The sequence below is a fragment of the Argentina silus genome, assembly GCF_951799395.1.
Source record: "Argentina silus genome assembly, chromosome: 1".
NCBI lineage: Eukaryota > Metazoa > Chordata > Actinopteri > Argentiniformes > Argentinidae > Argentina > Argentina silus.
The window spans coordinates 26,207,440-26,227,110 of record NC_139655.1 but is presented as its reverse complement, the minus strand read 5'-3'; the positions used below and the strand labels follow the sequence as shown (position 1 = coordinate 26,227,110).

Here is a 19,671-nt window from a genome sequence, read left to right as displayed (position 1 = left end):
CTCCAAATGGGAAATTTTATTGTACCAGTCAATACGTCAGCAAAGTGTGTGAACACTTTACAGGGAGAAAGAACCATCAGTATGCCATTGTAACTGCTAATTTATCTTCAATACATGTCAGACTGACCAATTAACCATTGGATTTCAATAGGTGAATAAATAAAAACTGTTTCCTCCAAAGCTACTCTCCTCAACAACAATACAAAGCATAGCATAGGCATCATTTTACTTTCGGCAGCACAATTATAAGCAGCATCAATGCAGTATGGCTATCTGTTCCAGATTCAGTCAACATAAAGGAGTCTCATTACACTGTCAACAGCTATTTCCTTTGTCACTCTTATAGGCATGCAGATGTGTGCAGTTGCGCTCAACTTGACAGTGAGAGTGAGAGTGGACAATAGGAACTCACTCTCTGTGACGGAAAAACAAAATGCATCATTTACATTTGCAAGGAGTGGTGCTCCTGCTTTTCAAAATGTCAATGCTGTAGAGAAGGAAATCTTTCCAACTAAAGTGAGAAACATGTAGGCCATAGCCTTGAAAAGGGATTATTCATACTATGGAAGCTTACACATATTGCATTTATTATGAATTTCCATTAATTATTGAAAATATTCATCCAATTTGTGATGAATAGTATTAAAGTTCAGGCTGAAAAGTACAACTGTTCAGTTGTCCTCGGCAGTACATGTAATATGGTCTACCAAACGTTGTCATACTGAAGCTAAGACCCAGCTGGTACAGTAAGTACACTAGGATGCTAGCTCTACGAAGTTCTCGAGCTACCAACTTAACCTCAACCCTTATCATAGTTTGTGACCAATATAAAGATTCTTAACAAACACAATCTATGTCATGTTAATTACAATACATAGACAAACACTGAAAAAGTAATTAAATAAAACACAGAAATTCCTCTCAGTGCTTTTTCACTTTAGGCACTCACCTGGGGGATACAAACCTGGACTAACTTAACCCCCACAACTTCACAACCAAACGTAATATAAATTCAAACTTGGATCAAATTTGCTAAAATTACAAAGGGGTTATATTACAACCATGTGAATTGTCTACAAATATGAAAAAAAAACAAAAAAAAAACTGCATATTGAAATATGTGAAATAACACTGCAGTCAACACTCAAAGTAAATAGACTTTACAGGCTTGTTACAGAAGCACATGTTTACATCTAATGCCAAATGTTAACGCCACTCTGAGTCTGATTCCGAATACAAACCTGACAGATAATTGTTTATTCTTTATGCTAACATTCACTCGAGTTATAGTGTCTTCACAAGCACATACATACTGTAAATACACCATAATTTGTATTTCACATCTCAAGGAACTACTTTGGTTGCCTGATGCGTTGTATGGTCTTGATTCAAATTCTTCACGTTCTCCGCAAGTTTGACTTTCTAGATCGCATCCCTTACTTCAAACAAGAACAGACTGACAGTAAAAACAAAACATTGACTGAGCACTCAAATTGCTCATGAAAGAAATTGCTGCCTCAGCTGTCTTGGACTGCCAGAGCAAGGCACAGTGGGGGTGAAGCAGGTGGTTATTGTAAAATTGCTGCGCCTGAGATCGCTGGCTTGTGAAAGGCAATGCAGTAGGGAGCCTAAAAGGCCAGGAGCTAGCACACAATTCTCTTTGGTTGACCGGCAAGTTCTATAGATGCCAAGACCTAGGCCACTACACAGAACACTCAATTGTGCTTCAAAAGTTTTTAAAAAACGGGGCTCTGGAAACATGCTGACTTACAATCCAGGTGAACTGCTTTTGAAAGGACAAATATGAAAGAATTATAAAGTACATGAGACAGCATTTTGTAAGTTGAGAGGAAGTTGTTTAACCTCATTTGAGCCCTCAGGTCTGGTTTCTGAAAGCATGAGTGGAAATAGAACTCCCATCACCCTACAGTGTTCTCTCAAATGTCTGGCACACATTTTGATTTTCCTATAGCTGCACAATTACATTTTTTCTGTTCCCCCAACTGTTGAGGCACAGGTGTTAAACATAGCAGCAGTTGCTTATTTCCATGGGGGAGAAAAAGTAGGGGTTTGTTGGACATTCCATCATGGTCTAATTGAAATGACAAAAATGTTTAGACTCCTATTTTGAGTCACTTTAATACTTGTCAGAAGATTTAGATATGTTATGCATTTTACCATATTGTCGGATTACCCAATCTTCATATCAATCTATCAAGACAGATAATGTAGATCTTGGAGTATGCACATTTCCGGTTAACAACACCTCAGACTTTGTTGACAGTACACATTAAACAAATAGACTGGCCTAGAGTCTCATAGACTGGCCTCTTCCCTCAATTTTAAATCTCCCCGGTCACATACATCACAGAAAATGAACAGATAATGACAAGTTATTTATTATTGTAATTAACAAGATGGAGTTGACTGTCCTTAAAGAAATTGATCTCTCTACGGAAAATAATCCCCCCTTAAATTCCTCTGCGTAATTACTTGAGGGAGTGAATCGGTATTTTGTACTTTACTAGCGTGATTTAAGACAAAAGGAAGCTGGAGTGGTTAGCTAAGAATTACCCCACCTGCTAAAAAGATGGATGTGAGGCTTTACGGTCCAATAGCGAGTAAGAGAACATCTGCTGAAGCCACAAAAGGGACAGGGATTGCATTCTGAAAATGATAGATAACATGGTGGTCAGCATGGATGAGTATTTGTTTTAATAAAGTAAACATGACCCCCTGTGAATTAATCATTATCGATTCAGAAAGATGGGGTTTGTGTTTTCTGCTTGGTGCCCCTAGATATTAGTGTCCTATGCAACAACCTCAGGTTTCAGAATTTGGCAGGCACAATTAGTTGCTTAATGATTTGGAAATGCAAATGAATTGTCACCTATCTTGGCAACAATTATTGTCCTTGTAAATGACATTACAATGTTATGCATTTCGGAAAAAAATAAAGCCAACATTTCCTAGATGGAAAGGCCATAACATTTAGTTTTACATGTTTGCTGTATTCATACTGTTACATACACATTTAGAAAGGTTAAATGTTAAATCTTGTAAGGTAAATGTGACAAACCCTATTGCAGGTTGATGCTAGAGTGTTGTCTCATCATGTATCAATAGAATAAACATAGCTTGATCATTTCAATTATCTCAATTAGCTTGGCTGCTTCATATCATGTTCTAAAGCTGGAGAATCTTAGCATTGACATGTAGCTAAGTAGCCACCCACCCACCCACCCACCAGTCACAATGACAGCAATTGACAGGGTCTCTTTGGTAAAATGTGTGTCCTCGTTAACCAGAGAACATTCTGTGGGCTGGGCTGGGGGAGACTTGAGGTTGTAAAGTGGGAGTGTATTAGCCTGAGCCAGGAAGTCAAGGGGTGCTAATGTAGATATTTTGATCTCAGCCGTACTCAAATCATTTTCTACTAGATTAATCGGGCACTTCAGGGTCATTCCTAATGCATCTAATGATGCTCTCAAGCCTGCCCGCAAGAGAACTTGCTAATTAAAGCCAAACAACTTTGGGCTGAAACACAAGGTATGGGGAAAGATAGTCTTGTAGTGAATGTAACTTACATAATTCACCCTTAGTCTAACTTTACTGACAGTTTGTGTTTTTACAGTGTTAACATAACTTTGGGGTTCTTTATAATGAGTCAGATAAACGTGTGAAGTAATTTGAAACATATAATTCGAATTCATACATTTATTGCTAATTTGTTCAAATATTAGTATTATTTCATCAGATATATTGTCACTGCATGGAGTAAAAGCAGGACAAAATCTACCATCTACCAAAATCTACCATGCTCAAACTCCACATTAGAAGACTTTCAGCCCCAAAATAGCCATTTACGTAATGCAAGAAATCTACCCATGTCCCACTGAGACACCCCAACTTACGCAGCACTTTCAGGAGAACTTCTGTCTGTTTAATTGATAAAAGATGATGTAACCTTTTCCATTAAGGCCTTTTGGGAGCCAAGATGTCTGTTCTGCCTATTGTTAGCCCAAGTATGAGTAATCTCTCCCCATTCTGTAGCAAGCTTTTTCTGCTCTAGCCCTGCCATTCTCAGGTCGACCTGAACATATAGTAAGTTTGTTTTCTCAGACATTTATAAAAAAATTTCATCTGGAGTATACATCAGATGTTATCATGCCCAAATGGATGAGCGCTGACCCGTGACCTATAAGAATCCCTGAACGTTGTTATATTGAAATGCTTGAAGTTTGGGGAAAATGTAGGGAGTTCTTACATTTCAAAAGATAGTTCATGGAGTCGCCCTATGTGTAAGCTGTCTATACTGTTATGTGTATGTTTCTCCCTAATGCCCATTACTGAAAAATTAAATCTCATTGTTGAGCTTTCAAGAGATATAATTTAAGTTAAACTCACACCATCAATAAAAAAACCCATGAGCTGGTTTAGATAGAAAAATGAATAAATATATGCACAAATAACATGCGTTTTGCTCTGCTCACACCAAGACATTAGAAACGCCTGTTTGACCAAACTGACCTGGCTGTTTCCGAATGTAAGGTACATGAAGGTTAATGAACCAATATAGTATCGCACAGGCTGGCCTTCTGTTTGTTTTCCTGCCCGGTAGGGAGACTCACCTGGTCTTCGACACTCCCCGAAACCCCTGCTGGGACAAGCTTCTGGCCTGGGTCTGTGTCAATTCAAGATATATATATATATATATATACAGACAGAGAGAGAGAGAGAGAGAGAGAGAGAGAGAGCATACTGTATGACCCAGCGAGTCTATATGTGTGGGTTAGGGTTATAGTCTGATCGTTTTTACCTAATAATTAGTTATCACAGGAGAGAATATACAATATGCAGGAATACTGTTTCTTGAACACAACCTGAACATAATATAACATACTAAAGGTATAAGTTGATTTGTTGGACATACAGACATATTTAGACATGAAAACAGAATAAAAGTCCTTATGAAGTCTTCTGGCATTCAGCTTCAAAGCTGGTGACTATTACAGACAGGAAACCTCTATGAAAGGAAAGGCAGTCCAGTCTTGTTTATGTATTCTAAGCCACCGCTTCTTTATTTGCGAATGCTTAATGTACTCAAGAGGATCAAATGTAGGTTGATGGACTGTTAAAACCAGAGCTCCCGAGCGCATGCCTCTTGGAAGGAGAAAAAAACATTTCTGCTTTGTGTTTTGCAAATAGCTCTGAGCATTTTTTGATGTAGCCTTTTTCCCTCCTCTGAATATTACTAATCACAACATAAAAAGTGCTGATGGCAGATTAGATGACAAGAAATAACTTTTTTTCCATGCTAAACAAATGAGACTCTGTTTTTTAAGGTAAATGGATTCATCGCTCAGGGTAACAACCAGCAAATGGAATATGCTAAGTAACATCCTAAACAGAGGGAGAGAGAGAGAGAGAGAGAGAGAGAGAGAGAGAGAGAGAGAGAGAGGAGCTGTAGAAAGACCAAGATGGAAAGAAAGACAGTAATAGTAACACTGGAAAGAGAGATAGAGAAAAACAGGGCGAGAGATGGATAGACGTAGAGGAAGGAAGAGTCATGCAAAGATAGTAAGAACGATTGAAAGAGAGGTTGGGAACAGAGGGTGCCCATCCCTCCCTCCAGCCCTGCTCACTCTAGGTGATCTTCACCACTCAGAACAGTACATCTGGCAGAGCTGATGTACAGTCTGTAAAGCGCGGGGGGGGAGGGCATTTGAGCGTAAACAGAGCTGTATGCCTGCGTGCTTGCCTACTTGCCTGGCCAGGCCTATGGAGAAAGCCCCTCTGCCCGTCCCGCTTCATCTCTCCTTTTCATCTCTCTCTTTATCCAACCATTTCAGCCCAACCCCCAGGGCCATCCGACACACTCACTCTCTCGCTTTCTCTCTCCACTTTCCGCTCTGCTCCCCGCGCTTATGTGTAAATGGAGGGATATCATGGCTAATCCGTCATGTTTATGAATGACACAGGCTTGGAGAGAATACATGTGCCTCCCTAGCAGCGGGGTACATTTCAGTTGCACTTGGGTTGGCTGATGTGATCTGCTTGGCGTCAACGGGCATTAGAGGCCACAGGGACTACAGGCTTGGAAGAGTACTGGGGAGGGTCAGTTTAGAGCAGCCTGCCCAGGCCTCCCACATCTCCCCTGTCTGTCAGAGTAGAATGGAATTTGGCATACACACTGTTCTGTTACTGTACAGGTACAGTGCACTTCCCCCTCCTCCAACCTCCCCATTGCAATGTAACATTGAGTGTTAATTCAATGATAATAATTGTATCACAGGAGAGCAAGGGTAGTGTGGGGAGATAGGTGTGTCGGGTAGAGAGGGTCCTTGCAACTGGGCATGTGTATCTTGATATGCCCAAACAAAGCCTGATAAAGTAGCCATACACAATGGGATCCTTTTATTTATTACAGAGGGTGGATGTACGTTATAATGGCATTTCAAAATGAATCAAATAACTAATTGGTCTGCAAAAGGCAAATTGGTCAACAACTTGGTTTAGTAATACCCAAAGCCCTACAATTAAATACCCACAATTAAATAACTATTTGTGCATGAGGAAAGGGCACATGATTGATATCAGAGGGCTCATGCTAAATGTTGACGGCAAATAATATTATGCTAATGTAGGTGGCATCATATTTTATATTAGAGCTTTGTAGTGCATATATGCCACTAACCTTTTACATAATAATCAGTGCTAACTCTCAGCAAGTGGCCTTGTGTTCTTCTTATGGGCATCATATTAGAAGTCATGTTAATGACTGACCTGAGAGTTTGGGTACATCTTGGGAAAATTGTGGTAGATAAAGGCTACATTCTGTAACTAATCACTTTTCAATCATGTCTATGTACATTGACTTCTGGACTTTAAATGTGAGATTTCAGTGTCATTCAGAATGAAAAATGACTGCGAGTGTTCGTCTGTGAAGGAGTTTTGGAAAATAAAGCACCCAATGATTAATTGATTTACTCTGCAATGGAGTCCCATAATCATAGGCATTAGCTGAGGGTGTTTTAATAGCAAATAAGAAGCATTCAATTAATTATAAAAACTCAAAGGGGATTTATAAAGGAAACAATCAGTGGAGAGCAAGGGAGAGAGGATGCTATTTTTCATGGAGACAGAAAGGCGACCTGAGGTTAAAGAGCTTTCTCCTCCTCCACCTTCCTCCTCCATCCCCCTCTCTCTCTCTCTCTCTCTCTCTCTCTCTCTCTCTCTCTCTCTCTCTCTCTCTCTCTCTAACTTTCACTCCCACTGGTAGAGAAATTCCCATGCATATTTGTAATAGGATGCCTAGTCCTCTTGTCAAGGCTGATACATTACAATCATTAATGAACTAGCCATACACAATACACAACTCAAATCCTATTTGACCCCCGGGTGATGGAGGTGAAAACTAATTTTAGCAGCTGTTGAAAGTCTCTCATTTTCACACTTGCTCCCGGCAATTTTCTCAAATTAACTTCATGTGCTCAGTGAAAGCTTAATAAGAGGTACCTTCTTTGTGGAGAATATAGCTAATGCCATTCTTTGTTCCGGAAAGCATACACTAGTAAAACTATCACAATCCCTCATTTAACTCAGTGATAACTACATGCGGTAGAGACAGGGAATGAAAACATGAATAATCATGCTGTATTTAACCTGTTGGTGTTAATTTGACTTTATGGTGTTAAAACTGCACTTACTGCTTCTAGAACCAGATACACACTTAACTCTGAAATATTAGAGACATAGCACAAAATGACATACTGCATTCAATCAATCTGTTGTTTTCCTGATTGCATAAGGCCCCTGAATCTTTCTAGGCACTATCCTGTCCATTACCCAAATCATGACACAATTACATGAGTATGAAATCCAGCCTTATTTGGGGTCATTGTAAAAGGTACACAAAACTTTATCCAGAGTCAACTGACCCAAAGTCACAGTTTAGTAATAACTGGCGAAAATAATGGCTGAATTTCCACCTAGAACAATGCATCTGTAGTCCAATCACACACACTGTTTACTCAGCTGATGTAACTGGGTCAGGGATTTCACGACAAACTTGAACTATTCATCACTTTCTAAATACCCTAGGATTAGCGAGGACCTACAAGTCCCACATGCATTTGTGAATGTCAATTGTGGATTAGCTTTTTCTTTTTTTGTCCAGTCTAGCCACAAGCATATTAGATTGTATCGATCAGTTTATCAAATGCCTTTTGTATATGAAGGTTTTAACACCAAGGCCTATCCTAAGGGCAACCTCATACAACATCACTGACTCCATTTTAGTTCTGAAAACTAAAAGGTAGCCAACCAACAACCCCACTGTGTTTTAAGGCACTACATGTGAGGTTGACTCTGAGCTTTTAGCCTGGGAGCTGCCAAATACAAGCCTGAATGATAAACTTAAAATAAAAGCCAGAATGGATTTTCCCCCTGCTCGCTGTGTTCTGTGTATTAATTGATGGTTATGGTTATAAAGATTGTGTCTGCTATCATTGCATTATTACCGTGACATCCATGTGATGCTTATTTGTGGATGTAGTTAGAACTGGGTGACAACATTGAAAACAGATCTAAGCAATCCATTATTGTATTAAGGGGTGGAAGGTACATTTGCAAGGCTGGATTAAGATGTTCTGTTAATGTTAAGATTAATAGGATGTTATGATTCATGTGAAATCAGTCAGGTCCTATTTTAACCCTACGCATGGGTAGCCACACTTGCCCCTCTGTGCCGATAGTTTACCCCTTTGATGTCAAAGGTCATCTCTTTCACTTGCATCTTAACTATTCCAAGTATTCCACCCAAGGCAACATTGAGACGTTTATAATCCAAAAAGGAATCCAAAGAAATTCCATGAGAGAAGGATCAAGTGGCAGTACGATGTGCATCTAAATGGAATTCTCGTTGTATGGAACGAGGATATGGATGGATTTTTTCTCAATTCTTTGTCAAAATTGGTGGTGCGTCTTTAAGGAATATGTTGTATTTTGAGTGGCTTGCACAGGTGCTATCAGCAAAGTCACGTCGATTGACATGTCAGTATAGCAAACTCCCAGCGGTCAATAACCATTATGTTCAAGAGCTCAGACTTAATCTCTGTCTTTTCCTCTCTCTCTTCACACACTCACGTACGCACGCACGCACACACACACACACACACACACACACACACATACACAATCCTAGTCCATATAAAAATCAGCACCCCTCTTATCAGTGGTTATTTGTTTAATGTTCCATTTGGGTAACATGGCTCTCTGCTTCTTTGTACAGCACAGTGCCACGAAGGAGGCAATGGGACATATTAGTGAAACCAAAAAGCTCAGCAGTATGGTGTCATTTGAGCAGTTTGTATTGTATCATTCACTCTCATCTCTCTATCCTCTTAATTATCTGCTTTCCCCACCTGTTCAGTTTGGTATACAAGCAGTAAATGCATTAAAAAGGGACTCCTTTAGCCATATTCATTTTATCCTAGAAATGAAATTATGTTTCCTTTGGCCAGAATTACCCAAGAAGGTTTAGATTCTCATAGAAATCAGACTTGTCAATAATGGGAGAAAATGTTGACTTTGAATCGCCTTGGTGGCACAAGTGAAAACTACTGTTCAGAAGGAAAAAGAAGAAGCTAATTGAATCACAGTCAAACAAATGCACACTTTGTTGGATGGGACAAGATAAATCAGTATTATCAGCAAGAGAAGATATCGCAATGCAATTTCCTAGCCTAGGGTAAAGTCATGCTGGGACAAGTTTCACCTCTGTGGAGGTTTATGGGCGAAATGATGGATGGACATGTTGAAAATACAACTTTATTTTCCCCATAACACTCCTGTCTTTGAGGTGGAACAATCACATTTTGGAATATTCTAACCAAGCTGCCCATTGCTGATAAAGTGAAGGGTGGGCTAGATTTAGAACCTGTCATACTTGATATGCTAGACTGTAAAAGATCACCTTTTTTACCACACTGTGAACTATACCCTGTAAGTAGAGCGAGTAAAAAAACAACAACAGGATGGGTGAGAGAGTAGGGAGAAAAACGAGAATGATACATAGAGGGAGAGAGAGAAAACAAGAGCAAATGGCGTCATCGAATTGGCACAACGAGGAATTACAGCCTGCCTTTCTTAATCAAGAGCTCTTACATTTGGTTGAGTAATTTTGTTTGAGAGAAAACAAAAGCATAATTAACAGTTCCCTTTTGAATGCCAAAAAAAACATAATTGAATGAATTAGTTGAACGGGGGCCGAGAGGAACATTTTGTTGAAGAGGATGTAGGTCGCTGTTGAGCGGATGTATTAACTGTGGTTGTTTTGAACTTCTGTAAACTGTAAACAGTTTGTCAAATTAGAGTGAATGCCATTGCTGTTAGAAGCTGTCCAAATCTACCTCACATCATTGAACAAGTTTGTCTCTCAAATATAGAGCAAATTTAACTCCATGAGCGAAATAAAATCCATGAGCGAAATAAAAGGACACAGTTATTGCTCTACAAAATAATCCTAACTCCCTGTTATGGTACACTGCTGTGTCACCTTCCAGGTCACAGACAGTATTAAAGCAGTGGGAAAGCCATTGGTGATCTCTATAGTGTTAGTGTGGCGTGGTCTAGGCTCTTTGTGGAAAGGCATTTGCCCACACATCCTGCATTGTCAGAATGCTGTCAGGCCTTGGGTAATGGTCAGTTCCTATATGTATCACACCACCAGTCATCCTTAGATCACCTTTTCTGGCAGGTTGTTTTCACCTGTAGATTTTGCCCCTCATCTGTGTCTAGAGAGATTGGTTAGATAATTTATCCCAGTCTTCAACAGCATTTTTCATACACAAAGACCATTTTCATTGAATCATCTTACTGCACTCTTTTCATTCTTACTGTCTTTCATTCTCTGCCTTTTTGTGTACATTGCATGCCAGCACTTGTAGGCCAATATTGTCCAAGTCCATTAAGCAACAGGTCTTAATTAGAACCAGTTCAATTAATGCCCAATCAGCAAGGCATGCCATGGACTCATCTCTTTCACTTTTCTAGTCAATGTGCCATAACTCCATATTACACGCTACAGTGAGGCTGTGGTTGAGGCTGCTTGGTTATTTGGGAGGAAAAAACTTGCACTTCCTACCATCACGCTTTAGGGGAAATGTGTTGTGCCCCTTTATTTGCTGGCTGAAAACATTATCAGGAGAGGAAATCCTAAGTATGATATGGTGTACAAAAACGCTAAAGAGATCAAGAAATATAAGATGTATTGGTGTCATACTTGATGAGTTCCCCCCAACATTGCAGCATTCCTATAATCCCCCATCTTTAAGCAGTGAGAGATTCCCTTACAACAATGTGTCTTGGCATGCTCTTTCTTCAACTCCGCACCACAGTAACTGACCTGTGACAGCCTCTTTAAGGAGATTGTATCCGCTCAAAAACGTCCAACAAATATATCTTATTATGGCCTGCAGGGATTTTCCCTGAAGAATAACCTCAACCACAGGGTGAAAAGACTAGTTCTGCCTAGGAAGAAAAGGGTCTGACTGAATCCAATCCCTGTGAGGCAGGCACAGAATTAAAGCCGTAATGTAACCGGAAAGGTTTATGTCTTTATGACTTCACTTTGGGAAATGCTTCTTTTTCCTGAAACCCCTTTGTACTTGTTGGGTCATTTTGGAGTTGAATGCGATGTGAATGAAAGAAAGCACTACCCAACCTCACTTTTCTTAAGTGTTAACACTACGAGCGCTTTGCCTTCAGTACTAACCAATGTCACTAGAGTAACATTTTTTGGCTGTTTGTTTTGTGTGTAATCATTAAATTAGACTTAAGAATTATTAGAATACCACATGTTGTATTGTGAAGGGTTTACATATTGAATATAACATAATTATTCATGGATATAATAGATTTTACTGTAAAAAGCACACCACAATTACATCAAATAAGTGCTGAAAGCATATTTGTTTTGTAAAAATAAAAAGTAAAAAGGTACACTTCAAACCTTAATTATGCATGTTTACGCATATGCAGCGAGACTGGGCTCCTCATGTGATTTTCGCAAATTAGTTTTCCGCATTATTCACATAATTACACAGTTGTTATCAATTCAACCATGTCCTTATGTTGGTAATACTTAGTTCTGGTATAGTTTAGATTGTCCATTATCAATTATGAGATTGCGAACTCATTGATAAAAGCTGTCACACATATTTGCTGCAACTCAGTATGCCGTTGCAACAAATAAATAAAGGTTTCCATGTTGGTCTAGCACTAAACAATTTCGGAAATATTACAAGTAAGCAACTGCAATCGTTATGAGATTTGAAAACATACCTATTAGTTTGGATTCCCGGACACGCACCTGAGGCTTGTGCCCGATCAATCTGCCCTGATTGGCACCTGTCTACCGGGTACCACCCTCCGACCTGTTACACTTGTAATGGAATAGATTGTAAACATACAATACAGGATACAGTCAAGTCTACACATGAGCCATTTGTTGATTTTTTTGCGCCCTCCTCCTTTCAATGGGCTATGCGCCTCTACGCACTCACACATTGGAGCAGATCACGCCATATGACACGTTTTGGTGATGGCAATGGTTATAAATGTGTGATGTTTAAATTCTAACAACACTAACATGTAAAAAACAATAAGGGAGGGACAGTCAGGGAAGGAGAGGGATGTGGCTTTCACACCGGAAAGTTATTTCAATTATAAGATTCACATCACGTGAAAACACTCATTGGCGATCGTAGTGTTAACTACCAGATTTAAAATATGTTAACAATTAACCATATGGGAGAACTTCAAGTATTATCAGTATCAACAGGAAGTAGTCAGTAACATGGCTTAAGCTGCTAGCAGACTGTCAGGCCTTGGTTCAACTACACTGTCACCTTGCTGTGCTAATGAAACCATCCCTATAGAGCTAACCGCATTATCCCTCTACAATCTGTAAACAGGACCCTCCCTCCAGCCGCCATTACAAAATTGGGCTAAGTTGGTCGGGTAAACAGTAACTAATCACATCTTGAATTTTAGCCTGGTCTGCTGAGACTCAATTAGCCTGATTTAATTAGTGTCCTCCCAAGGAGAATATTACTTATGTTTGTCAGTTGTAATTACAACACTCTGCAAGGGGGTGTCGCGACAGCGTGTTTTTTGGAGTGTACTTTGGTGTTAGAAGAGGGGGGTTTGGTGGCAGTTAAGACGAATTAGGGGGCTGGTTTAAAAGTTGAAGCCATGCCAAGCAAGTGACTTTTAATTTACTGATATGGCAGATATGTATGGTTTAGGGGATGCACGTGGAAGACATAAGAGTGATCGATAGAGATCATCTGCTAATGGCCAAAGCTTAAGTCCAATGACCTCATGTCTTTAGCAAAAATATGCTCACTGAAGTACTATTCGAGCCAATATCTTTTTTTTTCTCCAATACTTGGCACCACATTCCCATAGTGCCTGATGGTCTGGCTGTGGTTAATGTGTGCAAATTGTCATTGGGAGTCCTTTTATACCAAGCACCACCACTCAGCATTTCTTTAGAAGGTGACTTCAGCATTTCTCTCTTCCATCTCATTTAGTGTGTAGATCCATTGTTGAATATACAGCATGCACTGGAGTAGGTTATAGCATAAAAAGCCTGCCCTTGTCTTAAACTGTCCTTGAGATTTCAGTTTTCACTAAGGTACTGTGGAAGAAAACACACTAAGGCCTTTTTACTCTGCCTCCTACTTTGAATAGGTTGATGTCGTATACACCGAGCACTTTATTAGGAAAACCTGTACACCTTCTCATGGTGGAGGTGGTGTAATAGTGTGGCGAATGTTTTTTTGGCACACTTTGGGCCCGTTAATACCAATCAATCATCACTTGAATACCACAGCCTATTTGAGTATTGTTGCTGACCATGTGCATTCCTTCATGGCCATAATTTACCCATCTTCTAATGGCTACTTCCAGCATGATAATGCACCATGTCACAAAGCAAAAGTCGTCTCAAACTGATTTCATGAACCTGACAATGACTTCAGTGTTCTTCAGTGGCCTTCCTAGTCACTTAATACACACACACACACACACACACACACACACACACACACACACACACACACACATACTAAATCACATTTTTCCCATTTACAATACCATCATAGGGCCATGAGTTCCTAGAGCAGTAATGAATTAGTCCTCACTGATAATTTATGCAACCGCAAGTTGAAAACCATGCCTTTACTATCAGCAGATCTGCAAACATAGCACATGGTAAATGTTAGCGGCTCTGCCTCTTGATTAATTAATTATTTCCTTTTAATGCTTTGTCAATAAACCAGTTTCTTAAAAAGCGTAAAACACACATAATGTCTGCTGAACAAATGAAATAGTGATTAATCTGTTTTTATTTGGCCCCTTGGCCTCCTGAAGAAAATGCTGATGCAGATCTACTGATTTGAGTTGTTTATCACACCAGAAGTGTTGGGAATGTGTTTAATTTCCTCCTTCATAAATTATCACATTGGCAATTAATTTTGTGGGATACATATATGTACAGTAGTGGTAGGGGGGCTGAGGAGGCGAAAAGGGCAGTTTTTAGAGCACCTTGGGTAAGAGTTATGCTCCGTCAGTGACTGCGGATACCTCTCAGCTGATGTCATGACTTCTTGGCTGCTCTGGAGGACCATAAGTGCACAAAAGGACCATAAATTACATTCTGGGGTAAGCCCAGGCCCAGAAAGGCCAGAAACCTTTGTACGAAACCATTGGTTTCAAACATATCTCCAAAGGCTGTATCAGCTGCCCATATGATTCGGGATTGGACCCAGTGACATCATAAAGGGCAATGATAGGCTCCTTAAGAGTCATGAACCAACCTCACTGAAGAAATGCTCTTTTTTAGCCACTTTTAGAGCCAACAACACCTATGACACTGCTGTCTACAATATACTGTCATAAACAATAACACACTGTCAATATGGTTCTTATTCTCTCATTTGTTTGGTATTGTTTGACACAGGTCACTCAAAATTAAACGAAGAACATACTGTTGTGTGCATATATTTGAAAATATAGTTAAGAGTCCGACCCACTCCCTCTTTCTACATGATTGGTTGATTAATCTACAAAGATAAGTGTTTGGCATTTCCTCCCTCCAGGTTTGTTCGTAGGATGCCCCTAAGTTGTGTGAGGAGGCATACTTTCTAATAATTGTAGCCGATGTATTATACAGTTAATGAATAAGTATATACCAGTATGTTAGGTTCTCTAAACGTTATCGCATTGTGTAATACTCATTTGTAACTATTTTCAATAACTTTGACTTTGGGCTATCAGTAGTACATTTGATGGCCATTTTCATCTAACATTAACACCATGTTCAATCCCTCTGAAATGGGATATCTGCTTAAAGCAATCATAATAAAGATACAATGAGTCAGCATTATGTTACAACAGAACGTCTGAGGAACCAAATGACAGCACACAGAGAGTGTAGGGTTTAGCCCAAAGGCGTATTTAATAATAGTAGTAATAATAATAATAATAATAATAATAATAATAATAAGGAGAGGGGTAGGGGAGAGAAGGATAATCCAAGGGGTCGTCGGGGTCCGGTCCAGGGGTCGATAGCGGGAGGTCCAGTGTTCGGGGGAGGGCGAGAGAGCCGTGGGTAATCCGTAGAGGTAGTCGTTGGGGTCCAGTCCAGGGTTCGTTAATGGGGGAATCCAGTAGAAGAGAGGGGTAGGTCCGTGGAAGGGTTGACAAGGGGGTCCAAGGAAGACGAGGGTTCTGGAGGGGCACAGGAGAATACGGTGAGTCGCAAGGGAAAAGACAAAACACAAGGAACAGCTAGGAAAACTCGGGAGGGCTAGAAGCGTCTGCGGGTCTCGTGGAAAGGTTTACCGTAAGTCACAGTACGATCTGGCACTGGAGTGAAGATTGGGCAGGGTTCTTATAGGGTGCTGATTGGGGATGGGTCGCAGGTGTGCAGATTGAGGATCGGGTCCAGGTGCACTGTCGACTGGGAGGAAGACGCTCCAGTGATGACCACCGTGGCCTCGAGGTGGTGCCAGAGGGTTGGTTAGGAGGGGGAACTGTAACACATTATGTCTCAATACACCCCAAAGCTGCTAATATTGGCAGTAGCCAGTACGCTTGTGGTGTTTATCCCTAATGAAGAACACATACTCAAGGTTGTGTGCGTGGCTCTTTGTGTAGGACAAGGACATTTATGCCAGCAAACGTTTGAGAGTAGTAACCCTTAGGTATACTTAATTGCCTTAATAGCCAATGATGGAGAAGAAGATACTACCTCATACATACTGCATTGACTTGGGTATTCTAAACTGTGTATGTTAATGCTGGCTCAGGCCTTTTTTAATAGCCTCAAATAAAAAAATAAAACAGTTATTGCAGTGCAATATCTTTATTTTATAAGTATTTGACAATTGACTGTTAGTTATTGATTTATTTATATGTTTATAGATATACAATAAATCATGGTAAAAAGCTATAAGTAATTTGTTGAGGTTTATTGATGATCATTTGGATCATTTGGGGCATGACAAGTAGTGCTCATACTGTATTGTGGCATAACTGTTATTAACACATTACAAATACAATAACAAATGTATATAATATGCACACCAACTTATAAACAACAACTGTAATGTAAAGTCTTCTAAATATTTGAACAGTTAACTCATCCAGAGAGGGAAATGTGAAGCGAGAGTGCCCCTTCTTCCGTCCAGGATGAAATGTGAGGCTATGCAGACAAAGCTGTGTTTTTTTTGTATTGAAAGTCAATGGGATAGGTTGCATTTAGTCAACAAAAAGATGTATTGTTAATTAATAACGTTGGCCTTAGCAAACAACCACCACTTTAAGGATTCCTAGGTTGTGAAGAAGGTATTGGCATGACGATGTCATGTCGCTAGCTTTGAGAAACATAACTCTATATCGGAGTTGTGCCTGTCAACTGTTCATGAATATGCATATTGTTCTCGCCTTGGTTCTTACTGACTGGCTCCTTCTAATGAATACAATCAATATTCATTAACCTACCCTTCCGTGTTGGTGGACAACGATTCCCATTGAAATTGAGCCCACACATGTATCTTGTCATGTATTAACAGTCTTTGACTCATCTGAACCTGTAAGTGACTTAAAGGGATAGTTCACTATTTTACAACTTATAGTAAGATGGTTCCTTACCTTGAAAGTAGTCTATTGGCCAGGATAAACTGTAATCCATGGTTGTTTAAATAGCCACTACTAACGTCAGCTAACTTTAGCCACCGCTAACAACCAAACCAAAGGGAGTGATAGGAACAACAACAAAAATAGCCAAATCACCTCAAACATGTTAACCATCTTTTTTGTACACCCATCGCTCCCATTTTTTCTTGTTGTTAGCAGTGGCTAAAGTTAACTGAAGTTAGTTCTGAAACATGGATTCCAGTTTCTTCTAGCCCATAGACTACTTTCAAGGTAAGGAATCATCTAATCATCTCACCTTTCTGTGTCTCTGGTGGCTGCCTCTTCGAATCATGTCACATGCAGAAACACAACATTGAATGTCCAACACTGCAATTTCATTTCGGGGGGGTTATATTATTATTAGGGAGGATGTTGTTCGAACTGAATTTTGCCAGGGTGGCCAGAGGTGGCAGATTTACGACAAACTTACGCCCTGCTCCTTTAAAAGACCATTTTCAAGTCATTTTCTCACACATCTCCTGGAGCAATGAGAAACACCCTCTCTCCTTTCTGTTAAGCTGCTTACATACTACACAGTATTTTGCCCCAAATTCCTTGTCAGGATACCATAAGAACTTCCTAGGGAGTTTGGGACAAATCGGGACAAAGTTTGGGTAGTATGAAAGGTTCTCTGAACGCATTTGATGGGCTCTGCGATGATCGCCGACCTCCCAAACAATATCACTATGGTGAAGTTGTTATGTGTGAAAGCCATGCATCTTGAAATGGAATCTTTTCCTCTTTGTGTAATGTGAAAGGCTACGTAATCATAGAAATTCCTATATTGTGTAGTGTGTAGGCAGCTTTAGCAGTCTGTGGCACAGGCAGGAATAGAGCTTATGCAACATCACCAATCCAACTGCACACCAACAAGTATTATGCAGTGGCACACACACTATGACATGCAAACCGACAGATACTGTACTCAAACATACTCTCAGATGGGGACAAACACCCATATGCACTCTTTCTTTCTCACACATACTGCATACATGCACTTTAGCCTGCATATTGGGCACAGTCATAAACAAACACACGTCCACACGTCAGAACTCAACTTCTTATTTTTTATTGGTTGAACGTGATATACATTTGAAAAATGAATGTAGTTACAATTATTTGATTACAATACATCAATGGATGATATGACTTAAATATTTGAGAGGTTGGGTATGGGTATCATTTCATCATCCATGATCAGTTTTTTTTCAAAGTACCTTTGACGGCAATTTTCCAATATTTTACTTGATTTATTGTCAACTGTCTATTCACAAGTCCAATATATTATGAATATATAATATATAATAATATATTATAACATACACACACTGAGCACTATATTAGGAACACCTGTGCACCTTCATGGTGGAGGTGGTGTAATGGTGTGGGGAATGTTTTCGTGGCACACTTTGGGCCCATTAATACCAATCAATCATTGATTGAATGCCACAGCCTATTTGAGTATTGTTGCTGACCATGTGCATCCCTTCATGGCCACAATTTACCCATCTTCTAATGGCTACTTCCAGCATGATAATGCACCATGTCACAAAGCAAAACTCGTCTCAAATTGGTTTCATGAACCTGACAATGAGTTCAGTGTTCTTCAGTGGCCTTCCCAGTCACCGGATCTGAATCCAATAGAATACCTTTGGGATGTGGTAGAACAGGAGATTCACAGCTTGAAAGTGCACCTGAAAAAACTGCAGGAATTGCGTGATGTAATCATGTCATCATGGACCAGAATCTCAAAGGAATGTTTCCAACATCTTGTGGAATCAATGCCATGAAGAATTGAGGCTGTTTTGAGAGCAAAGGGAGGCCCTACCCAGTATTAGTATAGTGTTCCTAATAAAGTGTTTGGTGAGTGTATATAACACTTTGCTGAATATTGTGGGACTAGTGGTTATTTAAGTGTTTGTCTCCATTTTCATATTTGTTTAACCTTCTGTCCTTGTCAAGAATGTTATAGCCTGGTGAAGAAATGTATGGTCTCTATCAAAGTTTACTTCTGATGGAGGCAGACAAGTGTATTGTATTACTGAACAACTATGTATAGAAATTAATAATAGAATAAACACATGCACACACTCTTTCTGTCTCTCTCTGGCCTCCTCTGGCTACTGTATATCTGTTTCTCTTTTTGTCACTCTCTCGCTTTCTGTCTACTACATTATCTTCCTGTCTGTATTTCTCTCTACTCTCTCCCTCCTTCCTCGCTCTCTCATACCAGTTAATTCTCTCTCTCTCTCTCTCTCTCTCTTTCTATTTCTCTCTCTCTCTCCCTCTCTCTCTATCAGCTGTACAGGATGTCTGTAGGTTGTTGCTGTTTGCAATAAACTCTCTCTCTCTCTCTCTCTCTCTCTCTCTCTCTCTCTCTCTCTCTCTCTCTCTGTCTTTCTC

General features: G+C 39.8%; 1 protein-coding gene across 3 annotated transcripts in view; it reads left to right on the top strand.

The window, feature by feature from the left end:
* The window catches only part of LOC310810792 (receptor-type tyrosine-protein phosphatase delta), a 116,654-nt gene that overhangs the window by 36,444 nt on the left and 60,539 nt on the right, over positions 1 to 19,671 (top strand). The window lies entirely within an intron of this gene.